We start from the raw sequence: 7,583 nt of genomic DNA, 5'->3' as shown, positions 1-7,583 counted from the left end.
AAGGAATTGTATGATTGTTTTTGAGAAATTGACCCCGATTTGTTGAAATATTGAAAAAGAGAATCTTTGTATGGTTTGACATATGTTTTGAAACATGAATCCTATTGTACTGTTTGAATGACTTAGTGGTCTAAACATTATTTAAATAAAAGAGTTGTAATATGATAATGTATGGCTTAGATATATGACTTGCAACTCTTGGTATGACATACTAAATAGATGAATGCCATAGCAGATTCAGAGCAGACTAAAATACAGATTTTACTTAAATTTTTAATTCAGAAAGATGCATGTTTAGAAAAGGTTAAAAATGGGCCTAAAGAGGGTTAGATGGTTACCCGAAGAAAGTACGAGTTGAAAGACTCAACGCTAGAAATCATGATTTGCCATCATAGGATTATGGTACCCTGCTTTGTGATCTTGTGTACCTTGATTCAGGTTGTCCTAAATTGGGACTATGGTTAGGAGCCCTGTTTTGTGATCTTGTGCACTACCATGACATGTTGATTTGTTTAGGGATTTTGACACCCTTTTGTGTGATCTTGTATATCCCCCTTATAGATACTTCAATCCTTGGGCAAACTTGGATTGGAGGCTTGGCCATTGAGTCAAGGGTAGATTCTATATTGCCCGTGGAATTATAGATTGTTGGGTGTACCATCTATCTCAGAAATAAAATAAAGAGTGGATCATGGTTTCAAATAATGTTTCTAAGTCATTAAAGAATGCCCATGTGTTTTCATATATATGTAAAATATTTCATAAATTGCTCTCACTTATGTTATATAAAAGTATGTTATTCTGGATTGCTCTACGTACCAGTATATTTGTATTGACCCTCTATATTTCAGAATTTGAGGATCAGTCCCGAGGTCCTGCTAAACTGTAGACCATTGCCAGATGAGTGGAGTTGGTGAGCCTCCCTTATTTTAGTAGGCCTTATTTCATGATTTCATTGTTTTTAGTTCATGGTCCAACCGGGGGCCTGGATATTGTTTTATTTCAGTTAGTAGAGATTTCACAGATAGGTGTTAGATGGATTTGGGTCTTATTGAAATTATAACCATATGGTTTTATTGAAATTGGATGACCATGATTCTATTTTGTTTTCTGCATTTCCTTATAGTTTATGAATTGTGTATATGATTACCAGTAGAGAAGGGCTCTCAGGCCTTTATGATTTGGGATTCACATAGTGGACTGGGCCTCGGTTCAGTTTGTTACAAACTTGGTATCAAAGCACAGTTCATGGTCCCAGGATATCTGCAAAATCATGTCTAGTAGAGTCTTTCTTATGGGTTTGTTATGCACTACACTTATAATCAGGAGGCTACCAGCCATTTAGGAGTTGTTTCTTATTCATTCATACTCCAGTTCATGCTATAGTGTCATCCATAAGAAAGTTATCTAAATTCCTTCCTTGTTCTAATTTCATTGGCCAGGCCTCATCGTTGATTTGATATAAGTCTAAGAGTCTAGCTCCCCTAGTGATGTGGTTCTCTCTAACTGAATTATCTATAAAGCTATGAGATAACACGAGGACTTGAGAGGAGTCCATTAGTGCTTCAAGGTGTATTGATTTAATTGTATACCTTTATCCTAATAAAATCATGTTTTTTAGCCTAAGGTACAAAGTGTATTCAATCCTCTTTCAAAATTATTATTGCAGATGTCATGCTTAAGGGTAATGATATATAGCAGAATGTTGGAACTGTATTACCACCTGAGTAGTAGTATATGTTCAACTGTCATAACCTATTATTAGTGAGATGGCCAAGAAGTTAGTTACTTAAAGCCACAAGATTAGAAGCCAGGGTGAGGGTGAATTTTCCGTGAAGAAGCTAATTTAGTTATATAACTGTAGATTGAGGAGTGGCTTGTCATTTAATAGTGATAGACTAATGTGGTAGCAATATTTGTAGATTGTATGCTAGTGTGTGGAGAAAGTGTTTGGCATGATTAGTATCTATTCAAAATAGGAAAGAATCTCAGAATAGATAGTTTTGGTGGTGGTAGAAATCACGTATAGGTTGTGTATGGAAAGAGGTAGACTAGTCAGTAAGTTATGGGTAGAGGCTCATCAGTGTGAATGAAATTTAAAGGTAGACGAAATGTATGCATGGGTAAGTAAGTATTATGTTAGAAATTTGAATGTATTGATAAGATCATAATGGATTATGTTATAAGATTAACATCGATTGTCCCTATTAGTTTACTTTACCTCCCTTAATTATCTTTTCTCTAGTAGTTGTAAGCTAGTAATGCACGTGAGAAGGTGTGTGGTAAATTCTAAGATATGGTAGTAATATCGTGAAGAGAAAGAACTTATGGGTAGTAATTAAGTTAAATGGCGTAGTTGGGTTGATTCCCTAATTTAAGGGAATAGTATGGTATGTAACCTATTTCATTGGTGGTACATGATTGATTGTAGGCTATAGGCTTGAACTTGAGATATGGGCAGTGGTAAAAAGGATAGTAACTTAAGATTAGTGATACATGTTTTGTATGAGTAAGTAGTAGGCTTAATATGAGGTGTGAAATAGCTTAGGTTGGAAACTTATGGAAAAGGGAGTGGATAATTTTGATATTTATGTACATGAGGACTAGAGTTAACATGATGAATTATGGTTGAGTCATTAAGTGTATAAGAGCGTGAGTATATAAAAATAAGTTGAACCCAAAGATAGTATGTGGTTAGATAAAGTGTGATGTGTATGAGTGTCATGTGTACCTAGGTCATATTTTTTAATTTTGTAGTATGGAGAAGTCTGGAGAGTTATTATACTGTATTCGTTAGAGTTGAATTGAAGTAATATAGGTAGTCAACATACGCCTTTGGTATAGTTTTACAAATTTTATTATATTGTAAGTTATGTGATTAGCGGTCTACTATTAGAATGTTAAGTAGTGGAAAGTGCATTTTATGTGGTAGGAAGAGAAGATGTGTATGTATATGAGAGCGTGAGATGTAGGGTGATGGCTATAGAGGCTAGCGAAAATTAAGAGTAGCATTTTCGTAAAGCAATGCCTTTAGAGTATAGTTAAAAGGTAAAAGTTTAGCATTTATGTGCATGGTGATACCCTATTATGTTGAGTGTTGTGCTTATAAATTTAATGAGAAGATATGTCCTCAAGTCCAGAATTGTGACTTTGATCTAAGAGGGAGATGATGAGTTAAAGTAGTTCCCAAATTTTCTTGTGGTGTAAAGTTTCGAGTGAGAATCATGATAAATCAATTCCTATTCAAGCAAGCTCCTCTTCTCCTCCTACTTTAATTAGAGTGGACATCTACTAATGTCTTAGGTATTCAAGTCCTACCTATGTCTAAGGTTTGAGCCCTTTATGTAACCCATGTCATGTCCCGACTTCGAAACTAGGGTCAATAATGTCCCTCAGTGATCTAATATTTCAAGTATTCAAGTTCTATGTTATGATGTTCATGATCCATAAATCTGTGTCCTAAATCATGCTTGGTTCTAAGGAACTATACTTCATATGTTATTGATTCATTGTATTTCGGGGTTAGCCAAAAGGATAAAGTTGTGCGAACTCATGACTATTTCAGCTCTGAAAATGAGAAGCAATAGCTTCGAGTGGAAGTCCTTGTATCAATCGTTGACTTCATGAATTCCAATCTTATGATGTACGACTAGTGATGTAAGTGCTCATGTTTCTCTCTATGGTTTGTCCTAAGGACTCATGCCATGTTGTGTTTATGCCAGAGTGACTCTCTACTTATGATCCAAACCCTTGATATATGAAACACTTTGTGATTGTCTCGTATCTTCACCTCATGTCCCACCTTAAGTAGATCAACAAATATGGGTTATAATTGAGTAGTGTTTCTTCCATTCATGATGCTTATCCTTGGGGCCCTTAATGACCCTCCGAATGATAGTATGATAGTTGTTATGAAAGAGTAGTAGTGACTTAGGAAGGGGGAGTAGATGTTCTTGAATGTGAAAATTTTGATTTGAACTCTTTAACTAAGGTTAATGGTAATGGGGGAAAGAAGGGGAACGACTTTCATTATGAGAAATAGTTGGGAAGGAGGTATGTAGCGAAAATATTTATGAGAGTGATTACAATTGTTGGTTTTGGTGAGAGATCCATTAAGTGGGTGTAGTAATGATAAGTTTGAATGTTGTGATTGATGAAAACACAAACCAATGTGCCATGTGGTTAGTATTCCTTGAATTAAGACTTGATATTATTGGATTATAGTGATGAGGTAAGGTATTTTCTTAATGTGATGTAGAGTACAAGGTCCCGTAGTTTAAGTTAGCATTTTTTCTTAACTTTGAATTATGCTTCAAAATGGAAGTACTATATGGGGAAACTCAAACTCTTGTGGTTAGAAGTGTTATGGGAGAATTGTAAGTTGGAAATGATGAAGTATGTTATTTGTTATTTGGGGCATAGTTGAGTAGTGTCTCTCAGTTTTAGGTCCATTCATTGTATCATGAGAGGTGGAGAATGCTTCTATACCTATCTTTTGTGAAATCTTATTTCATGATTTGTACCAATGAAAATCATACTTTTGATCACTAAATAAACTCATGCCCTATGTTGTGATGATTATGATCCCTTGAACTCATGTGCAAAGTCATTTTATGTCAATTCCTATTATCTCACGCTTCGTGTTCGCATGTTTCACTAGGGTTATCATGAAGCTTGTTTGATCTCAAGCTTTTGCATATTTCGTTGAGGAAAAATGCTCAAAATCAAAGTTATATTCTAAATTCTAGACTTTTAAAGCTTCAAAAAGCCCCTACCCATCATTTGGGGATGAATGATCCCAAGGGGGAGATAATGTAACACCCCGTATTTTTGAACTAGAAACCGAACTGTTGTTCCTATGTGTGTAAACACTAATAGAAATTATTTCCAAGTGAGAATAAGTGTCATGATCTTTATCCTCGTGTTTGAAGTGCTTTCGAGGTAAAAAATACTCATTGGAATCACTTAGAGCGAAGTTGAGCTAAGAACCTTAGATTCGGCCAAATCCTTGTATTCGATTTTTTAAGGGTCTACTTTGAATGTATATAACTTTCGATAAAAGTACAATATTACAGCTCAAGACCCACCAAATTGTAGATAATTGAGTTAACTTTCCAACGATACCAATTTTACCTTAATCCGTTACCCGAAGGAAAAGTTATAGCCATTTTCGTGAGAGAGACAGTGAGGTTGTACGATTAGCATGCGGCGCACACTCCAGTTCACCCCTAGTTTACAGTTGTTGATTCTGTATTTTTAAGGGCTTTTTAGTATTTTTCTTCACTTATAACTCCCAGCCCACGCCTGATAACCCTCAAGGGACGATATTTTCCTCTTATTTCATCCATTAAACATCTCAAATCCTCTAAAAAACATAACCCTAACTCCTCCCCAAAGATTAAGAATTTAAGCTATTCAATTCAAGATTCTCAAGAAAGGTTTCAGGATAAGGTTTCCAATCTTCAAACTAATCAATATAAGGTACGTGGGGTTTTTCTAAACTACATGGGCATGATGTAATCATTTTAATAAGGTTTTGGAATGTTGAGAAATCATATGTTTATGAAGGGTTTCGAATTACATTAAGAAGTATGCATTGTGAACGTTTTGATCTTGAGGCCTTCCTTTAAAATTAAATTTTTACTCGTGTATATGTATATATGTGTTTTCAATTTTGGAATATGAATTAAGAGCATAAATAATGTATTTCCCTCTCTCATGGTGTTATTTCTTAAATTACAAGTTATGGGTTACTCAATTGCATGTCTTAAAGCATAAACCAAGGGTTTTACTATCTTATATGAACTTTATGTTGGTTGAGAATTGTAAAGAGGGATAATTTCTCATTTTAAATGTTAAATATGATAATCAAAGGAATTGTATGATTGTTTTTGAGAAATTGACCCTGATTTGTTGAAATATTGAAAAAGAGAATCTTTGTATGGTTTAACATATGTTTTGAAACATGAATCCTATTGTACTATTTGAATGACTTAGTGGTCTAAACATTATTTAAATAAAAGAGCTGTAATATGATAATGTATGGCTTAGATATATGACTTGCAACTCTTGGTATGACATACTAAATAGATGAATGCCGTAGCAGATTCAGAACAGACTAAAATATAGATTTTACTCAAATTTTGAATGCAGAAAGATTCATGTTTAGAAAAGGTTGAAAATGGGGATTTTGGCACCCTGTTGTGTGATCTTATGTGTCCCCCTTATAGATACTCCAATTCTTGCGGCAAACTTGGATTGGGAGCTTGGCCGCCGTGTCAAGGACAGATTTCATATAGCCCGTGGAATTATAGATTATAGGGTGTACCATTTAGCTCAGAAGTAAAATAAAGAGTGGATCATGGTTTCAAATAAATGTTGTCAAGTCTTTAAAAAATGTCCATTTGTTTTCATATATTGTATGTAAAATATTTCATAAATTGCTCTCACTTATTCTATATAAAAGTATGTTATTTTGAATTGCTCTGTGTACCAGTACATTTGTATTGACTCCCTATATTTCAGAATCTGAGGATCAGTCCCGGGGTCCCGCTAAGCTGTAGACCATTGTCAGACGATTGGAGTTGGTGAGCCTCCCTTATTTCGGAAGGCCTTATCTCATGATTTCATTGTTTTTAGTTCATAGTCTGATAAGGGAATTTGTCCCGATCTTCAAACAGATGTTGTTTTCTTTCAGTTAGTAAAGATTTCACAGACAGGTGTTAGATGGATTTGGATCTTGTTGAAATTATAACTTTATGGTTTTGTTGAAATTGGATAACCATGATACCATTTTATTTTCCGCATTTCCTTATTGTTTATGAATTGTGTATGTGATTGTCAGTAGAGAAGGGCTCTTGGGCCTTCATGGTTCAGGATATTCATTGTGTCCTAGGCCTCGGTTCGGGTAATGACAAATCTTCAATAGACTTCTTGATTGACAAATTGGAGTTGTACAAGAATCCTACATTTCCTATCTCTTACAAAATATGTAAAATGAAAATCAGGTAAAATTGTTCAAGAATTCTACTGAAGATTACTGAAACTTTCTCTATTGAAGGTAAATTCATATTCAAAAAAAAGAGTGTATTCTGAAAAGTGGAAAATTACTATCAACTATGTTTTCAGCAGCAACTCTAATTCGTAATCTGTTTTTGTTATATTTATTCATTTACGTTGGTTCCACTGCAGGCTAATGCTAAAATTCTTTGTCTTGATTTTTCAAAGAATCATGTGGTTTCTTCGAATTTATTGGATGTTCGATAATAGAATGATTGACCATTGATCTGTGAGAGTGAGCCGATACTTTTGAATTTTGAAACTAAAAATAATTAACTGCCTAAATAATAAAATTTTCATTCACATTGAATAAAATGTTCAAAAAGATTTTCTCATGAATTTTCTGTACTTACAGAATTAAGAAGTTGTTGAGTTATTGATTAGGTAAGAAGAGTTTTAGCAACTTCAGAAAAATATTGATGGAATTTGCAGGAATGGTTTATCAGTGTGCATTTTTTTCTTTTCATAAAGTAGTTATTTTAAGAGTCATCCATCAAGAAGTTAATATTTTTAGGTTATATGAT

This window comes from Capsicum annuum, chromosome 11 (genome assembly GCF_002878395.1).
Source record: "Capsicum annuum cultivar UCD-10X-F1 chromosome 11, UCD10Xv1.1, whole genome shotgun sequence".
In the NCBI taxonomy this organism is placed as follows: Eukaryota; Viridiplantae; Streptophyta; class Magnoliopsida; order Solanales; family Solanaceae; genus Capsicum; species Capsicum annuum.
The sequence above is the reverse complement of the archived record's forward strand: the minus strand, read 5'-3'. Positions refer to the sequence as shown.